Source organism: Equus caballus, chromosome 20, assembly GCF_041296265.1.
Source record: "Equus caballus isolate H_3958 breed thoroughbred chromosome 20, TB-T2T, whole genome shotgun sequence".
NCBI classification, from domain to species: domain Eukaryota; kingdom Metazoa; phylum Chordata; class Mammalia; order Perissodactyla; family Equidae; genus Equus; species Equus caballus.
The window spans coordinates 52563541-52584660 of record NC_091703.1 but is presented as its reverse complement, the minus strand read 5'-3'; the positions used below and the strand labels follow the sequence as shown (position 1 = coordinate 52584660).

Sequence of the window (21120 nt, the reverse complement as noted above, 5' to 3'; positions counted from 1 at the left end):
AGACTGGATGCGGCCTGCGGGCTGTACTTTGCCAACCCCTGGTCTAAGCCATGTTGTCAGCAGGTGGCACAAAGTAAGCACGAAAAAAGTTCCGGTTGGATTAACGAAATAAAGAATGAATGAGCACATCCAGCACGAGATCCCTGGTCTTAATCTTAGTGCTATACTTGGCCCAGAGACTGTCCCATTAATTAAATTTACAGTACTTAAACAGGGTGAAGTCTACTTTTGGTTTTCTATATGTAAAAGTAAATTTACCTGTTAGTATGCTGATGTGGATACTCATTAACTGAATCCTATCTTGGAAACTTTTACCAAAGCAAATAGACTTTTTAAAAAATATGTACAGCATCAGTACCGGCTTCAGCTTAGGGCTGATTGTAGTAAAGAATAGGAGAATCTACGTTCCATCTCAAAAAAGCATAACTTATTTTATTCATCCTTCTCTTTGTGTTCCACCTGCTTGTAGCAAAATATGCAGAGTGGGGTGCAGGGAGAGGGCCTGGAGTCGGGGTCTACCCCTTTTCCTCTGATCCCAGCTGGAGCTCAAAACCACCCTTCCTAATTTTTCCTCCCCGGGTCCTCCATGTCCTGCCCTTCCTCGTGGTTTCTTCAGGCCTCCTGGATGGATAAGCAGTGAAGGATGCCTTATGTAGAGAAGCTTCCTGGAGATGTGATCAAAGCCCTCATATTTCAGTTATTCAGTCAAAATGGACCCTGTAAAAGCTTTAAAATAATAACAGAACATACAGGCAATGACCCATAATATTTTATGGAATTTTGCCAACACAAAGATGCAGCTGCTACTAGCTTCTATGAATTGGTGAACATTTCTGATAAAGGAAGTCAAAATGAACTGGACAATAGCATCAAGGAGTCTGAATGTACTACCAGAAGATATTACCAGTAATTTCCATGTGTTTGTTGGAAATTTGAACCAAGAAATTATAACAAGGGATATCGAATCATCCTTTTCCCCTATTAATGAAATATCAGATGCCTGGCTATTAGATATATGGCGACTGGAAAATCCAATAGCTATCACTTTGTATCTTTAACTAGACACAGAAAATGCAGTCATATTAATGTGAGATCAGTGATGAAGTAATTATCAGATCAGAGCTACTGGGCCATGCAAACACTATGTGAGCCTAAAGTACATAAAAATACAGCCCAGAGCAGTTGAAAGTTGAAAATCATACACTTAGCATCATAAGAAACAAACATTTATTATCTCACAGTTTCTCAGGGTCAGGAGTCCAGGCACGGCTAGGCTATATCCTCTGCTTAGGCTCATCAGGCTGCACTCGAGTTATCAGCCAGGGCTGAGTTCTCATCAGAGGCTCAACTGGAGAGGGATCCACTTCCAAGCTCCCTGAGGTTGTTGGCTAAATCATTTTCTTTGTGCCTGTGGGATGCATGGCGGCTCGCGTCTTCAATTCCAGAGGCTCTCCAGCAAGTGCGCCAGTCAGACAGAGTCTAGGTAACATAATGTAATCATGGGCATAACATTTCATCAACTTTGCCATATTCTATTGGCTAGAAGTAAATCAAAAGTCCTGCCTACACCCAAGGAGAGGGGTTTGTATAAGAATGTGAACACCAAGAGTCAGAGATAATGGAGGACACCTTCAAGTCTGTCCATCACAACTGTCTCATGTTTTCTAATAGAGATACACTTTGAAGCTGAAAGCCTTGGATCCACAAGCTTTGTGATCCCAGAGAAGTTTCTTAACCTCTCTGGAACTCATTTTCTTCTTATGACAATTATAGACAATAACACTGAGTTAATGAGTTTGTTGCATCCAAAATATAACAAATGTGAATGTTCTTTGTAAACACTAATTTCAATTAACATGAATTGGCCAACCAGACTTCCTCTTTTCTTTGTATTTTCTGCTACACTAAATGCTCCCTACCTATATTTTCATTGTATCTGAATCTCTATAATAATTAGCTTCTGAATTGGATATCTGAGAAGACATAAAATTTAAAAACCCTGGGAGGGCGTCTGCAATCCATACTAAAATGTGAGCAAGTAATTGTAAGGGACAGGGTTGTGCCCTCCAGAGTGGTTCTGGGTAAGTGGGATCAGCACTGCCTCTCTCTTCCCATGTGATCAATTTCAGAATGTAACAAAGGCTGGACACTAGTTGCTGAAGATTCATGCTTCCTTTGCACGGGATAGAGTTGTTGCTGGGTAGCAGCTGCCCAGCCTGGTATTATATTTTGCAGCTATTCCTTGTACCTAGGCAGAGTTCTGTGGCCAAGTGCTGACCAATGGAAGGTGAGAAAAAATGATACACACCACTTCCAGGCCAGAACCAAGGAAACCTACCAGGAGATCCTCCACTCCCTCCCCTCCCTGCCTTCTCCACTGGATACTGAGGCATTCACAGTGACTTTGGAAGCCCAGTTTGAAAACAGCAGTCTCTCACCTCCAGGCCCTGACTGTGTAGAACACATCCCCCACCCCCTACTGATTAGACTTTTAAGTTGAACAAGAAATAAATTTGCATTGTGTTAAGCCACAGATTTCTGAATTTATATGTCACAACAGCCAGTGTTGCCTTCCTGAATACATCTTGAAAAGAGATCGGTGGAATTTTTTAAAATACGCATACTTCTCCCTCTAACACAGTGCTTCTCAAACTTCAGTACGCATAAATATGACCAGAGGTCTTGTTAATATGTTGGTTCTCATTTGGAAAGTCTGAAGTAGGGCCTGAATTTCTGCATTTCTAGTAAGGTTCAGACAAGATATCAAGATTGGAATGCAACTTGCCAACACAGTGGTTCCCAAACTTCAGTGGATATCAGAATTCCCCGGAGGGGTTGTAACATGGATTGCTGGGGTCAACCCCAAGAATGTGTATTTCTGACAAGTGCCCAGAGAATACTGATACTGTTGGTCCAGGGACCACACTGTGGGAACCACTGGTTTAAGCAATTCTGATACAGACCATTTCCCAGCTTCCATAGAAAATTGTCAGTGCTCGGGTCAGTGTATCACTTATCACAAGTGTGTTGGATAAGAAGAAAATAACATTTAGGGACTAATACCTTAAAGTAGTTGTAATCATGTAGAATATTTTTTTATTGTTTTTGTTTGTTTTGATTTGTTTTTTAAAATACTAATGATTCCCAGGTCCCAGTCCAAACAAATTGTATCTGAATCTTGGGATGGGGGCAAGCATTGAGCATTAATATTTTTTAAGTGGCTGATATGACCTATTAAGCAACTAGGTTTTAGAACCACGGCCTCAAAGAGATGCCAAGTGTCAGCAATCTGAGAGGCAAGGCTCTTGCTGGTCCTTAGACTGTTTAACTATTGATATGAAGACCAGCCTTATCTAATTCTCTCTCCAACCAGTGAAAGAGGGCTCAACTTCTCAAACATATGGTTTGCATCAACGCTATTTGATTGGGTAACTCTCCCCTGCCCTTTGACAGGAGATTAAGCCAGGCTGAATGAATGCAAAAGAAATTCAAGGAGGTCTGCCGCTTAAAAAAAAGTGCAGGTGAAAGCTAATAGCAGCAGGAAATAAAGAGAAAGGAAGAAAGGAAGGAAGGTAGGAAGGAAGGAAGTGAGGGAGGGAGGAAGGAAGGCAGGAAGTGAGGAAGGGAGGGAGGAAGGAGGGAGGGAGAGAGAGAAAAAAAGAGAAGAAATGAAACAAAGTGAAAAAGAAAAGACAGCCACAGAAGATTTTCCTGGGGAAAAGGAAGTTCTTGTGCTTCAAGTCAAAAATAATTGCCTGATTCTATCAGAAATCATTTAACAAATATACACATGGGTGACTAGAGTTGGACCTCATAGTGCTTTATTTTTTTTTATCTTTATTTTTCTTTTAGGAAGATTAGCCCTGAGCTAACATCTACTACCAAACCTCCTCTTTTTGCTGAGGAAGACTGGCCCTGAGCTAACATCCATGCTCATCTTCCTCCACTTTATATGTGGGATGCCTGCCACAGTGTGGCTTGCCAAGTGGTGCCATGTCCACACCCAGGATCCGAACCAGAGAACCCCAGGCCGCCGAAGCAAAATGCGCGAACTGCTGCGCCGCAGGGCCTGCCCCGCATCGTGCTTTACTATCAGCAATTAAAACCGTTCAAGAAAGAGGCAGCAGGGGATTCCTTTGGAAATTACACCAATGTGGATATTTTTACCAAAGAAAACTACTCGGGGTGATTAAAGTGCGTTAACATTTCTTCATTATCAATTGCAGAAACCACTCATTTCCTAGCATATACTAGCTACCAAAACTATGTGGTCTGATAGAGAAACATCATATACTAAGAAGCCTCACCAAGAGATAAATGGATAATGCCTGTGATTTCTCCCATCATATCCTTGGAGTCATTAGCTGTGCACCTTTCTGGGTAAAGTGGGATGTAGGAATCCAATATTCATCTCAACCCTTCACCCCTGACCCCTAACCCTGACAAGACCTTACCTTCCCAGGAATCTCTCACGTAGCCAGTACATGTAGCCAATAACAAGTCATATGGTGGCCCTTCCCAATATAGTTTTATGAAATAAAAATGAGGTGAGACAGGACAGCACCGTGGCCAAGAGCACGGGTGTTGAATTTATTCTGATCAGGCTCTGAGTTTCAATTAACTGACTTACCATCTGAGATCTTTAGGCAGCTTCCTTGATGTCTCTGTGTCTTCTTCCTCGTATAGTTCTCACGAGGACAAAGAAGATCTAGCATGGTGTCAAACATATGGTAAGCCTGCAGAGTTAGCTACCAATGAATGTGGATGGCAACCTCGCAGAAAGTTGCAGAAAAGTAAAGGCTTGTTGCCAAAATCCCATCTTAATCCTCTCAGCCCCCTGGTCTGCTTTAAGGATAGCAACCCAGACCTCTTCCCATGCCTATATCCCCAGCGGCTAAATATTCAGTTATAAATTATTTGAATAAAAATCAAAAGAGATGATTCATGCTCTTAAGATACCTGGACTACACCTAGATAAAGGACTTTTACCCAGATGAAGGTATTGGCAAATAACTCCCACATAGTACCATTTAAACATAACATGATATGCTATGACATGATACCATAATAGTGGTGTGAAAAAAAATGTTGAGGAAGCATAAACAAGGGGGATCTTGGAACACAGCAGAGAAATGGTGGTTTTCTTCAGAGTAGGGATTCCAGTGGGTATCAAATTGTGACTGCCAGACCGCGGCATAAGCATTACCTTGGAACTTGCTAAAATGCAAATTCTCAGGCCCCAGCCCAGATTTACTGAATCAAGGACTGCGGGATGTGGCCTAGCAATCTGTTTTAACGATCCTTCTGTGGGATTCTGATGCACCCTAACTATGAGAACTACTGCCCTAAACTAACAGGAAGGAGGAGAGAACGTCTGGCAGAGAGATGGATATACAGAGTGTTAAATGATGTAATGAGCCTTTTAGGATGTTAGTGACCATTCAGGAGTAGAAACACAACAAATGGGAAGGGACCAAGGTTAGAATTGTGGATCTGAGGAGACAAGGACTGGAGAAAGTTGGCGGTGCGGGGGCAGTTAAGTGTGAGGAAAGTGAAACCAGGGGTGGGAGTGAGCCAAGGTCAGGAGCCAGGTGTGGGCAAGTGCATGGTCCAAACCAAACAGGTGAAATGCCAAGAATCCACGTTGCAGAGGTTACTGGTAACTAAGACTGGCAAGGAGTGGTGAAGAGCCAAGATGGGATGTGCGGCATTGTAAGGATTGTTTTCTTTGTCATCAAAAGTCTTACTGGTCCAGGACCTAAAGCAGAGAATGTGACATATGGTCCCTTCCCCATATGGGACTGACTCCAAGACAAGTAAGGAGATCAGAAGCCGGAGCATCGACATCTCTAGCAAATGAGCATTCTTGTGTTTATTTCAAACCAAGGCTTAAAATTTGACCTTTCAAAATTAAACACACCCCCGCCCCACGCCATCCCCCAAATTAAAGAAGGATGTTACCTGGGGATAACTGAGCTCCCTCAGCTCTCTCTGCTGATACTCTGCTCTGAGAGATGGAGATTCTCTTGAGCCCAGTACCCTTTCTGTCCACCAGCTCACATCCCAGGCAAGACCACCACCTATCTCACAGATGACCAGTTTCTCCACCATCGCTTCGCGCATCTCACTCTCTCCTTCAGGGTTTAATTTCCTTCTTACCAACTTTAAAATAGCTCATTCAGCAACTTGCTGAGCATGGGAACCTCCTGGTATTTGTCTAAATAGATTTCTAAGATGTTATTGCATTTTTTTTCACTCAACTCTGTGAAGATATTCTGCTCATCTTCTTGCCCTCCTTTTGCTGATGAGAAACCCACTTTCCATGTTAATGTTGCTCCTTTGTAAATCCTTCTTCTCTTCATGTTTGAAGTTTTGTGGTATTCCTAAGGTGAGGCTTGTGTGGATTTATTTTTTATTTATCCTGGTTGATATTCATTGTGCTTCCTGAGTCTGAAGGTTCATGTTGTCATTTAGTTTGGTAAATTTTCAGTCATTACCGATTCAATTAAATATCCTCTGGTCACCACTACTTTTAGTCTCTGATTCTGAATCTTCTCAGTTTAGGTTTCAGCCACCTCTACGTCATATGTTCTATCTTTTCCCCTCCATGCTGCATTTTGAATAATTATCTTAGATATGTCTTTCTGTTCATTAATACTTTATCGAAGACTAATCCAGATAGTTGATACATCAGATTAGGTTTTATAAAATTTCAATAACTAATGCTTTGGTTTCTAGAAGTTCTATTTGGATATTTTTCAAATATGCTTATTCTGGTTCATAGTGGGTTCTTTTCCCTATGGCTTCCATACTATTGTAATTATTTAAAACATTCTTATCTAAAGTCTCTTTTGGATTTTTCCAATATCTGAGTGTCTCAGGATCTACCATTTCCTCATACAGTTTACAATTTTTATTGTGAGCTCACCTTACCAGGTTTTTTTTCTCCTTGGGAGCTGGAAATTGTGGAAGTCTTGCTACGGAGAATTTTGCATTTGTTTCTTGCTGGCACTCTAGGAATTTCACTGGTCCAGAATCAGTTTCACATTAATTTATACCCTTGAGGAAAGTCCTCAAACATTCATGTAGAGAAAATTATAGCCCACACCCACAGCTTGTACAGGCAAGCCTAGTTTTTCAATTTCTCATAGGAGACTTTTTGTCCACACATAGCCCAGGGCAGAAAAATGCATCCAGGTCATTTCCCTGTGCTAGTGGGAAGAATCTTTCTAGTTCTATCACTGAAGAGTTCTGGCTTTATGAAAGTTCAAGTTCTCTGCCTCACACAAGCCTGAGGCCACATCTCTCAACCTTATTTGGATCTTTAAGCCCGGTGCCTTAGCCCTTAGAGCCCATATCCAATCTGATATCCCTCTTGGCATTGATGGCATCAGTTCAGGAGATGTGTGTTCTAGCTTTAATTTCTCTTTCCATTTCTGACACCAGGAGGATTTCTTTCTTATCTTCCCTCCTTCCTTCCTTTCTTTCTTCTTTCCTTCCTTCCTTCCTTTCTTTCTTTCCTTCCTTTCTTCTTTCCTTCCTTCCTTCTTTCTTTCCCTCCTTCCTTCCTTCCTTTTCTTCTTTCCTTCCTTCTTTCTTTCCTTCCTTCTTTTTCTTTCTTTCTTTCTTCCTCCCTTCTTTCCTTCCCTCCTTCCTTCCTTCCTTCTTTTCTTTCTTCCTCCCTTCTTTCCTTCCCTCCTTCCTTCCTTCTTTTCTTCCTTCCTTCTTTTCTTCCTTCCTTCCTTCCTTCTTTCTTTCTTCCTTCTTTACTTCTTTTCTTTCATTCTTTCCTTCCTTCTTTCTTTCTTTCTTCTTCTCTTTCTTTCTTTCTTCCTTTCCTTCCTTATTTTTCCTCTCTCTCTCTTTTCCTTTCTTATTTTCCTTTGAAGCTCACCTATGTATCTAAGGGTTAGCTAAGTCTGACACACTGGAGAAAATGGGAGGTAACAGACACCCAAAGGTCTCTCTTCAACACCTTTGGCTCTTTGACACCCTTAAGTCTTCTGCAGCTACTTGAGCTTGACCTTTTGGCAACGGTGATTTGAAGCAATTCTATTCTATGTCACTCTGTTTTTGTGACCAGACTGAAATGACATCAATATTTTTCATTGTTGTGCCCTTGCTGCCTGCCATATGCTGTTTATTTTTCCAAATGAATTACTGTACTATTAACAGAAAGGGGAATATTAAGAGAGCAGGAGGCTTCTACAGGAAAAGCATCCAGGTGTGTAGCAAAGGCAAATGCTCCAAGCACTTCCCCAACCTGAAAGGGCAGATCTCAAGTCATTACTTTATTTTAATAAATTATTTTATTTTAATACTATATTTATTTTATATAAATATATATAAAGTATATATATACACTTTATTTTAATACTATAGGACTTTCAAGTATACCTCACTGGAGAACTCATTTCCCACTTGTATTAGTCAGGGTAGGTCAGGTTATGCTGTCATAACAAACACCTAAATGTGAGTGGCCTAAACCAACAAGATTTATTTCTTGCTTATCTACATGACCTTTGTGTGTTGTGACATGTTTCACTTTTCACAGTCCAAATCAACTCACCTGGCCACAGCTAACCTCAAGGGTGCAAGTACTAACCCTACCACGTGCTAGAGAGGAGGACTGGAAATATTTGGCAGACAGAACTCATTACTCCCACACCGCTCTACCCCATTCCAACCTTCTTTGTCTGAAGTAGTCCTTTTGGGGCTACTTCTGTGATTACTGCAGAGGAGCCACTAGGCAGTGCTGCCTCTGTGGAGGAGGGAGGTGCCACAGAATGCCATGGCAGCCCTTGGCAGCTAACTATATCTTCACCTGCTCTGACCCACTGGGGCTGGCGATGGTGTAAACTCTGTATTACATGCACCTTTCAAAAGTAGTGACTGTTTGCACTTATTTGATCAGAGACACTGCGGAAAGCTAGGCTAACTTGTCATATAAAACAGTTATATTTCCTTCTCAGAACTGTAAAGTCATATGATTTTATGATTTATGAGTTACTTTTGTTGAATGTCTGAGACAGAAGTATCACTGTCTTCATTTTATGTATGCTCAAACTAAGACTAAGAAAAGAGGTGGAGTTAGGTTGTCCTCAGTTTGCTCACCTGTCAAAAGGAACTAATGATAGCCACTTCGTAGATTTGTTGTGAAAGAGAGAGATAACATATATAAAATTCCAAGCATGTTGTGAGTATTCAGCCAATATTTGTTCCCTTTCCATTCAGAGATACAGGGGATTAGCGAGGGATGGATTGACCAGACTTCTTTACAAATCAGATGACACTTCAGCTGAAAGCATGTTACTTAGTACAAAACATTGGTTTAAAATCAGTGACAGCAACAACAAAAATAATATGTACTCAGCTCTTAAAAGTACGTTACTATTCCAAAGTAACACGTCTAAAAAATAGCTTTACTATATGTGAAGCTCTGTCTTAAGCTCCTTACAAACATAAACTCACTTAATCCACATGATAACTGTATGAGATAGGTGCCATTACTATCATGATTTTATAGACGATGAAAGTGGGGCACAGAGAGGTTAAGCTATTGGTCCAAGGTCACACAGGGATAGAACTGGGATCTGAACACAGTCAATGTGGCTCCAGAATCCATGCTCTTAGCCAATAGGGTGCCGTTCTGTTTCTGAATGCAGCAAACTTGGTCTATTTGGAACTGCAATTCCCCTTGAAGAATCTGTTATTTCTCCCCAGAATCAGTAAGTGGCGCGTGGCATCCCTAACAAAGCTGGGATGTAACTTGCTCTTCCTTCTTGCCACTCACCTGCTGACACAGTGAAGACGTGGCTGGGGCACGCCGTGTTCCTGGTGGCTGGTGAACTGGAAAGCGGCAGTGTCGGTTTAAGACCCATATGTCACTTTTCTTTTAACATCTGAGTTTCCACAAGTTCTTATCTACAGATGGCTATGAAATTTACAGACTTTTTTAGTACCTATTAAGCATTTTATGCAATCTTTAATACCTTGCATCACAATTGGATCAAAGATACTGCAGTCCTATTTACTGGTTTAGCAGACTAAGTGCACAGGAACAACTGTGCTGAAATTCTAATTTATTTCACTATGCACATACGGCCTCAGACTCCTTTTTAACTCTGAAAATGCTACACAGACATTATTTCAATGGACTTCATAATCAAGTGAAGGTAATATTAAAATAGTTGGTAATTGTCTAGACACGAGCCAGAGAATTCAGTGTCCTAGTCTCTGTTTGGTCTTTGTCAAAGGCAAGGAGCCCTCTGTTGAATTCCTTGTGCTCTTGATATCATTTCTGAGTCATTTCTAAATGGTTCCATATAGGTGTTTTGAGGAGTGATTGGGAAAATAAAACATCTTAACAACAAGTTCTCAGAATCCCGTAAAAACTGAGGGGTGTTGACTGACCTAAACTGCCCAGGTAAAGAGGCCTTCCAACAAGAATTTCCACCTAAGGATATCACTAAATAAGTAGTCTGTGACCTTCCTTTATTACCATAAGCACTTAACCCCAATACAGGTGACAATTGCGAAATAAATTAAAAGTGGAAGAAACGTACGAGAAGAAAGCTAGAGGGTATTTACCTCTGCCTAAAAAGGAAATATAAAATAAATAAAACACAGCCATTCCTTCCAAATGAAAAAAAACTCCAAAAGTTCCTCCTTAATTGGCATGCAACCAATTAGATCACAAGCCCCTTCTGCTTACTGCCCAGTGGTTGAGGGGTTAATACAAGCAGGGAGGGCTACCAGGAGAGCTGATGAGCGCGTCTTGCATGAATAATAATTCTTGAGTGGGAGGGAGATATGCCACCTCCTTCCCCATTTCAAGGTACTTCAGGCTCAACTGGATATAAAAATTAGACAGTGTTCTTTCTGCTTCATACATCACCCAGCAGAACACAGCTGGCTGTTCGGCTCCAGGGCAAACACATTTGAATAGACAAAAATACAGGCTATGTTAGGGCAGCTTGACTGAATTGCCCTTCAACCTGGATTTTTTCTTATTCATTTATTTATTCATTCATTTATTTATCTGACAAGCTGAGAGGCCTTTGAAAATTTTCCCAGTGCCCAGAACACCCTTTCTTTTAATAAGGAGCATTTCTCTTCTAAAATCTTGTTTTATCATTGATCAATACTATCACCATCAGCATCATCTCCATGGCTATGAATCTCAAAGGGACAAGGAGCTGCTGAGGGTCTCAATTTAAGGAGACTTAAAATGAAAGTGGTAGCAATCTAGACTTGCTTAATGCATGTTGTTCTCTTCCAACATTTGCGAATTGGCATTGTTTTACAGATCTAAAGTCAATCTATCAAGTTATCATATCCTGTAAGGCCTATGAAGTGTCCTCTGTAATAACCACCTGCACATCTCGGGGTTGTGGGGAGCTGCCTTTCTCATTTAGGGACAGCTTGGTCTGCCACCAACTTGAAGATTTTGCTGACTGATCTTTGTTGGTAAAGTAAACAATGTGGTTTTCAGAGGGAAGGAAATGCGAATGTTGGAAGATAAGAAATCAAGAGAAGTGGAGGCATATATACATAAAAGGAGAAACGTGGGCCCTTTGAATGGGAATTTCAGTGTTCCTGCCTTTTCTGTAGCCAGAATGAATAAAGGGACAAATCTCCTATTTTATCCACTCAGAATAACACAGCCCAATGGACAATAAAAGAATTTACTAACCCTGCTCCCAGGACTTCACAGGAGAGAACACTAAGAGATTAGCCTTGCAGACTTACTGGGGTCATATTAAAGAGATGAAAGAAAAAACAGGGGACAGACAGAAACAACAAAAAAATTCTTTTTCCTGACTATGATCAAATTGACTCCAGTCCTATGAAAAAATGTATTTGATAACAACATCTGATGCTTCAGAGCATGTGAACAATTGCTGAAATACATAAGAGAGGGAGAAATTATGGGTTCCTCCCACAGAGAGAAGAATGCCATAAGAGCTACATAATTAGATTTAGATATACATTAAGATTATAATTTTTAACTTTAAAAGGACCAAAATTTTTCCTTTTTAAAAATAATCTATGCATGGCTTGTAAAAGCCACATGATGCTTCTGTACTTTCAATGTTGCCTTACATTAGAAGAGTTTACTTGCTTTTTTGCTTTGGGGTATGCATGTATGTGCGCGCGCACACACACACTTTAATGAATACTTTCTGTGCACAAAAAGGACATTATCTTTGCGTAAAAGCACATATAGTTTCAATCAAATTATGTATAATGAAATCCACTTCTATTTTCTCCTCTCCCTCCAACTTTTTAAACTTCACTCTTAAATAAACCAGCTTTGACACCTCAAAATAAGGAGGAAAGACTTTTTATGGCCGAGTATTCTAATTGTATAACTATTTTGTTCCTTCTTGTCCTGAGAGTTGATCTAAGAGCCTAAAGTCTTTTATTGTGACCATGAGTGAGTTTTCCCAGGACACAAGAGTGTAGGGATCTTGGCCAGAGAATATGTGGCAAATGAAAACAAGAGTATAAGCCTACATAACTTAATAAGCAAGAGCTAGTTAACCAAAGGGAGAACTTTTAACCAAAGGGAGAAAATTACATAGTGGTAGCAGAGCGGAGGTTTTAAGACCTAGAAGGTGGCCAAGAGAAATGGATGCAGGAGGGTGAGAGAGGAGTCTCTGGGCTCCTAAAAAGGAGATAACGTCTGTATGACTGGGGCATGAGTATCTATTCGGGGACTGATTTTGAACACAGAGGAGGATGGATCCTTGAGAACCCAGTCAGAAAATTCAGATTCTCCATGGGGAGAACAAGGTACATGCCACTTTCAAATCTGCATATGCTTCTACCCATCCCAGAGATGCTAACATTCTCCTTCCAAGGGAACATGCTCCCAAATAACAAAATCCCCAGGAACTTTGATGGACGGAATCAGAATCACAGACCTTTCTGATTAAGAAGGAATCAAGGAACCACGGAGCCCAGGCCTTTGGGATAGTCAATGCCATGAGGTTTTAGTAAAGATTCATTTGTTATCAAGAGTCACAGGCCTCCTCCACGGAGCTTCTATAACCCCTGGCCCTGAGCTTCCTCTATTCCTTTGCCGCCAATGACCAACTTGTCTTTGTCTCCCTTCTTCACCCCTCTGATCTCTCCATTCCACTTCACTCACTCCGTCTTCCTAAATTGAAGCCTCCTTTAACACTAGGCTCACAGACAGCCCACTCCAACTCTCCAGGTCTGAGTTAAAGCCTTCTCTTTCATGTTCTTCTAGGACCCTGGGTTTCTCTCTGTCATGTTAACACCTCCTATAATTGATTTGTTTACTTACTTGCTTATATTCTCAGAATCCTCTGAGTTTTATAAGGTCAGGGAGTGTGTTTCATTTGAAATCCTCCTCTTGATAAGGTCCAATGCAACATACACATATGATAAGTATTTGTTGAAATAAACTAAACTGGGGGCCCACCCAGTGGCGCAGCAGTTAAGTTGGCACATTCTGCTTTGGTGGCCCTGGGTTCACCAATTCGGATCCCAGGTACCCACATGGCACTGCTTGTCAAGCCATGCTGTGGTAGGTGTCCCACATATAAAGTAGAGGAAGACGGGCACGGGTGTTAGCTCAGGGCCAGTCTTCCTCAGCAAAAAGAGGAGGATTGGCAACAGATGTTAGCTCAGGGCTAATCTTCCTCAAGAACAAAAAGCAAAAAAACAAACAAAAAAAGGAAATAAACTAAACTGAAATTCCAAAACAGGTTTTTAGAGATTTGTTCAAAATGACAATTTTTAAAGACACCGAAAGGAGAGAGAGGAGAGGGATAACCTTTAATTATTCAATGATCTTTATAAGTAATGGCATCTAGGGAATATCATAACTATTAAATAAAAATTATAGTCAAAGCTACACTTAAAAATGGAAGTCAGTTGACAGAGAGTATTCAAGTGAACATCAAAGGAAGTTTGGATAGATAACGCTGAATTGGAACTTTTGCCTTTAGATACATTCAATTGGCCATGGAATTCCTTGTTTAGACAGGTGTACTTTGTGTTGTCCTTTGCATCACCAAGCCACAGCAACCTAAGGTGTGGGAAGATTTCTGGAGTCTCTGTGATCCCCTGTCTTTCATACTCTTCCTGGCTATGTCAAGCTTGAATGACATGGCTTACCCCACTCTGTGAATTTTGTTTGGCAAATTGTATTAGGTGAGTCTAGAGGACAAAAAAAAGAGAAAAAAATAAAATAGCTGATACTCACTAAGTGCCAGAAATTTCCAAAGAATTCCACATACATTAATTCATGTAATCCTTACAACTGTTCAAGGTCAATATTTGCATCACCAGGTGAGGAAACTGAGTCTCACTGCGATGAAGTCACTCTTCTAAAACAATACAGCAAGTGAAGAGTAGAGACAGAATTGGGATGGAGGCCTGCTTGACCGTACAATCCCTGTGTGATCCCCAGGTCCCCCAGCCCACAGTCCTGGTTCATGGAGAGGAGGGTTTACTGCAGAGGACACAGGGGTCCTCTGCTATTGAGATGATGCACAACAGAAACATTTAGCCACACTCACAAAAGGAGTCGTATGGCATAGTGGATGCATTAATTAATCTGGGGAAATAGACCTAGGAAATTGACCTATAAATTCATTCATTCAACAAAATATTTATGTCCTTGTATTCATGACAGGAGATCAATACCAATATTACTTGGCCACCATTCATGCATCCCATGCAGGGGAAGAGAAATTTATCCCATTAACATTTAGTGGAATAAATAAATGAGTGATTTTACCCCTTCCATGTTATGTTTAATGTGCATTGTGGTTATCATTTCCTCTTTTCTCTTTCTTAATATTTTCTGGCTTAAGTTTCTATTCATTCCCTTTGTCACTCTTAATAATTTGGAAGTCCCACTGTGTTTCTTAATGTGACTAGTTATTATTTTCTCATCCTTATTATATTAAACTTTTATTCCTCTACTATTATATTTGAATATGAGAGGTAGACTTCTCACTCTTCCTCATCACACTGAAGCTCAACAAGATGAAATATGACTTCCAAGGTCATTTTTCTATGTCCCATTCTTACTCCCAACTCTCAGATTTTGTTGAGATAAACTTTAGTTCTGGGCTATTATCTTTATTTTCTCCCATAATAGAATGCCTCTTTTTTTTCAAAAATCATTATTTAACCAATATACTATAAATTTGTTTTGACATTTCTCAACCATTTATATTAACTTATGCATTGCATCATTTGCTGCTTGCCAAGCTTTTCTCTTTTCTTCATTTTTGCATTGCTGTTATGAATCAATTGTCAATTATTTGAAATACTTTTTTGTGAAATTTTCCATAGATAAATGGCATCTTGTTTGAATTTCTCTCCTTTTGTTCTAAGTAATCACTGTTATTTCATGATCTTTGGGCTTCCAGAATTGTAGATAAGAAATCTGATGTTAGTCTGATCCTTTCTTCTTTGTAAGTGAATTGTTCTTTCTAAGTGGAAGCATATACATTCTTTTTGTCCTTAGATTCAGTAATATCCTGGATGTACGTCTTTTATTAATTCTGCCTGAGACTCCAGTCAGCTCAGTCAATCTGCTCATTCAAGGCCTTCTGAGATCAGGGAAATGTTCTCTCATCTACATAAGCATCACCCTTTTTCTCTCCAGAAGTCCTACTGACTGCATGTTAGTGCTGAACCTTCTCTCCAAGCCTCCCATTTTCCCATCTTTGTTCCTATATCTTTGTCTATTTGTGAGGCAAGCTGTTTTTTCGGTTGATCTTCCACCCACCACTTCTGTTTTAACAGGGTCTATCTTCTTTTTCAAATCATCTATTGGAGTTTTAAAGTCATGGACCATGTTTCCTAAATTCAAAACAGAAATCCTTTTTTGTACTCCAGTTTTACTCCTTTGAGAACACTACTGTTTTTAATGAAATACCTCAATTGACATTTTCATTGTCTCTACTTCGGCGGGGGCTGCCTGTTCCAGACAATCACATAGGTCTTCCCCTCTCAGATTGCTAGGGCCCTTGAGTTGTAACTTGTTTTTGCCTCATTATGCTATATAAGCCTTGGGCAGTCCAGTTAAATTGTTCAAAAATTCTTTGAACTAGGAAAAACCAGAAAATGGGGAAAGACAATGCAGTCTCCATCCTTATGTATCATCAGAAAACAAGTTGGCAAATAGTTCACCCTGTGCGAGGTTTTCTGCTCCTGAACCTCCTAGAAACATGTGGCAGCCCTCTCCTAATTTCAGGGACTGAGAGCAACTCAGCGCACCCACATAACTGCCCCCCTCATGCCCTCCAGGACAGTTGGACCAGGCAAGTCTTCTCAGAACGACAGAAAATTGATCTATGCAACATTTGCTGAAGGGAATCATGTCAGCTGACCGCTCTGGCAGGTACAGAATTCTGGATTCTCTTCAGTCCTCAGGGACAAACCAGACCTCTTTTCTATAACTGGTAGCCTGGCTCCTTCCCACACAGAACCATATCCTGGAGCTGTTCTTTCCTTAGAACTGAAATATAAGACCCCCTCCAGGGTCTACCAGCCTGCCTCCTCTAGTCGATGTCTTGTGCTGCAGAGGGAGATAGGAAGGAATGAGAGTCAGAGCCACATGTTCTGGTTGCTCTCTTCCCAGAATTTCCTCAGAACATACTTACTGAGTACTCATTATGTGCTGCCAGTGGGACATATTAGGATGGAGCAATCAGATACATTCATAGCTTGATCATGGAGCACAATTTTTAATGTTTGTTTTAAAAAAATCATTGCTAAAATTACAGTTAAAAGAACTGAAAGGTTCTAAACAACCTCTGAAGATATATAACACAGGAGGAGCAGAGCTGCAAACATTTTTATTTAGTGATGCATGAAACCTTCATTAATATGCAGAACTGGATTGACACTATACATTTAGGGAGTGCAACACAACCATCTGAGTACATTTTAGACTGACTTTTTCTGCTTGGTAGGGCTTCAGAGCTAACAAAGCAAATTCACCAGTATCTCGCAGATGCCCAAGAGAACTCATGATATAGGTATTATTTTCACTCCCAAAGCCCTGGTGAGTCCACAGTCCAGGTTAGGTTAAATGATTTGCCGAATAAATACAGAACAAATAGTGTAACCTAAATCTATTTATGCCAAAAGCCAGCTCCAACATACTGTGAAACTTCCTACCATAGGATCACCAATAACATCGAATAGCAATATCATGGCAGGATGCTAGCTTTAGTTTCCTAAAGCAATGGTTCAATTTGTACAGTGTAACAAGTTGATCAATATACTTTAGCAGAGTGTGCATTAACTTTTTAGTCCAGAGATGGATTTACAAGCAGATTCTTTTCCTTCTGAATAACTATAACTGTACAAAAGTTAGACAAAGTAAATTCGGGAAACACACAAGCTTTAATGTCACCTTCCAGCTCCCAAGATCCAGTAGGGAAGAATGGGGAGGAATCTCTACCCCAGAAGGGAATTGGGAATTACTGCCGCTTGCCTTTCTTAGCAGGAATGTATGCTTTTAGATGAGAGAGAAATTCCCCTGGAAACTTACGTGTTCCAAGGAATTGAGGTTTTTCTTTTCCAGCAGGGGAGGAACAATGCTCTCGTCAGCAGTTGTCAGCCACATAGTATTAGCACATGGACTGGGTAAGGATCTTGTTGACATTAGATGCTTTCTATGTATTGAGTCAACTGACTGGAGTGCTGACACCTATCAAGAGTTGCTGGGCATTCAAGAGCAGAGGTGCCCAGACATCATTTCCTTAGGTATGTCCAGCTGACTCGTAAGTATGCATAGCCAATCAATCTTAAAGATGGTGTCATAGGCAAATTATATTAGTCCACCTTATATTTAAGTTCAATAAGCTTAACCAATTAAAGGAATAATCCCATTACCCAGGTCATAGAGCTACTTAATTGAGGGTTCCAGCCCCCCAAAGAGTTTTGTTTCAGAGACCTCTATCAATACAAGTATATATAAATATACTCCTAGCCTTAGGTTCCATATTACAGGAGTGTCTCCACTGTTGCATAGTTACCACTTTTCTATAATTCCTACCTTCCTTACTCCACCAGTCTCATCATTCCGTAGACACTGGCTTTCTTATTGGAATGCTTCATCTTTAGAAGCATATTATTTTCACAACTCCAGATACCAAATTTGAAGTAGATTATTTCTAATTTCAATTGTGTTTTTTTTAAAAAAATCATACTCATGTTTTTAATTGCCTTAGCTTTTTAAAAGAAAACCTCCTTGCACACATCATATTTATGAGTCTCATTTCTGAGGGAACTCTTCAAAAATGCTCAAAACACACAGGTACAGGCCCCCTGAGAGCTGACAGGTTGAGAATAAGATGAGCTGGGTTAAATCGTTGCCCCTCTAATTACATCTAAGGGAACCATTGATTCCATATTTGATAATACACTGACCCTGCAGTAAGGAACAGATTACAGTGGGAAAATAGAAGTGGTTACTCATATTTTGTCGGTGAGGCAGTTTTCCTACTGACTTAACTACAGTGCCTGGAATCTACAGAAAAGGTATTCCGCAGATTGGTCAAATTATTTCCTTTGTAGATCCTCTATAGGAAGTTAAATGAGTAAACGGACATTTCTTATGTTGTCTGCTTTAAAATCTCAAAAGTAAATACCCTATAAGTGCTTTAGACTTCAGTTCCTTATTTTTAAAAATCCTTTCATTATCTAGTTTATTTTCACACATTATTTTTCTACACCCTATTACTTAAACTCTTACAAAATGTTTTTCTGCGTTTTTTTCCCTATCAATTGGCAACAGTGATTTATAAAATGAAGAGAAAGAGGACTCTAAGAGCATATGTATGTCTTTATTCACACGTATGTATATGCAGAGATAATATGTGCATCTCTATGAAATAGAAATATATGTATAGTGATCAAATAGTCCTAAGTAAATAATAAGAGATTTTAAAGAAGAATTTTTTTATCACACCTCTTCTTGCACTGATCTAACATTTTAGACTTTTCAAAGCTGCTTTACATTTTTTGACACTGCAATAGTGAGGTAGGGCAGATATTAGCCTTAATTTAGAAAGGCTTAGGCAGAGAGAGAGATCAAAGTCAAAGTCGGAAAGTTAGTGATAGAAATAGCACTTGAGTTCCTGGCTCTTAACCTCAGCCTCCTTCTGCAAACAAAGCATTGAATGAAGAAACACATTGCTAGTAATAAATTACTAGGGCCACATTGCACTTGCAGACAGAGTTGGTCAAATAAAACTGGGAGATAGGATAAGAGAGTCAGCTGTTCTTCGGGGATCTCCCCGTGTCTGGTCATATCCCTGGCTCTTTCACCAATCCATCCCCTTTCTATTCTCTAACCCTACGATAGCAGGCCTCCACACCCCTAGCCACCATCCTTGTTCCTTGGTCTGAAGGCTTTGTCCTATTCCAGCCTCAGCTCGCTCTGTGGTTCCTCGTTGCCTCCATCAAGACAGCGCCAGGTCCCCAGGCAAAGACCTTGCCTTGCTCTCAAGCTCCTGGGCATGAGGCTGGGAGGGCTTTGCTTCAATGCAAGTACCCAGGAAGATGCTAGGAACATGTCCTGCCAGGAACGGGAGACAGACGATGCTCCCTCCCTCTCTGCCAGCATTCCAGGGGAGATTAGATCTTTTGGAGATTGTCCATTTGCCCCTCCACATCCTTTTAACATGAACGGGGTAAATAATCGTGTACACAGCCCCCTGCCTCAGAGTGCTGCCTTAACTCTACATGCCATCACTTATAGTGATCGTATATATCCCAGGGCAAAGAAGCGGAGGAAAGGAGCAGAACGTGTCACTTTACTGACACAGAAATCTTTTCCACATTAATAAGGGTTTTTAAATACATGAATATAAAAACTGAATGGGGAGCTGATCAAGTTCAATTACAATAAAAATACAGATTGGGTGAGCATGCAGACATTTACCTCATCAAGTCAGTAATTCAATAGCTTTTCATCTTTGGAAGGCTTTTATATGCCCAAGCTTTATTTACCTAACCCCAGAACAGCAGATATATGAGGTTCCTAGTTTTAGACAACATGAACAAATGTAAATACACTAATCTCAAGAGATGGTTTAGTCTGAAAATCTAATATATTTAATGCATATTTAAACTGTGTTAATTGATTGATCCCAATCTACTACTAAGATTGATCCTAATCAGTCTATTAAGTTTAATACCTATTTTTTACTGGATCAGTTGATTGATCACCATTTTTAAAGAACAGGCATCCCAGGGAATATTACTAACCTTTGATGTTCTTAGCCTACAGGACAAGCATAGGTCCTACTGCACAAAATTATTTAGGTATCTTTCTCCAACACAACAGAGGTCAAGGTCAGCCTTGGGCTAACCATGGCTGCTCAGATAGCCCTCATAAAAAATATTCTGTGCTTTGCCCTAGCTTTGGCATCTTAACAGCTCCAAAGTCTACCAGTGGTTCTGAGCTCTGCTCAGGAAATACAAAGAGTTCAGAAACAAAGTGAAGAAAGACACTATACCCAGCCACAAGGTGATTAGTCATCAGCTATCTTTTCAAGTTCACTAGAAATTCTAATCAATATATTCAGATCAGTGGAGACCAGTATGCCTATTGCAGTGTTACCTTGGAATTTACTCTTCTTTTCTTAACACACATGTACTGACCTATAGAGTGAACAAGACCTGAGTCTGTGGTTCAACAAAGTCATTTATTGGATATGGAGCTTTGGAAAGGTCATTTAATCTCTGTAAACCTTAGTTTCCTTGTATGTAAAATGAAGCTAATAATAAAACTTACCTTATAGACAGAAGATTGAATAAGTGTGCTTATTATAGTGTCTGGATAAATACAAATGTTAGCTATTATAATTGTTATTCAATAGTTCAATTACTCAAGCCCTACTCAGCTTCTCCACAGGGGTAGGTCTTCCGTCTTCCTTGGTGGTAGAACTATAATCCTCTTCTTATATTATTTGCAAAAGTGAACATTATTAGATGCATTCATATTATTTACAAATTTCAACTAAAATATTCTTCCTTCCTTTTTACCCAGCCCACTTTTGCTTGCATATTAGGTTCCAAAATTCTGTCCTTTGGGGTTGAATTTTTCCATGC

The 21120-nt window shown here is 40.1% G+C and overlaps 1 long non-coding RNA gene across 1 annotated transcript; it reads right to left on the bottom strand.

The window, feature by feature from the left end:
- Positions 1–303: 303 nt before the first annotated feature.
- LOC138919561 (uncharacterized) lies at positions 304–8240 on the bottom strand. Its single transcript, XR_011429807.1, has 3 exons — positions 6934–8240; positions 4631–4708; positions 304–1479 (listed from the first exon to the last, which is right to left on the bottom strand). It is a non-coding gene; the product is annotated as an uncharacterized lncRNA (long non-coding RNA).
- Positions 8241–21120: the final 12880 nt, after the last annotated feature.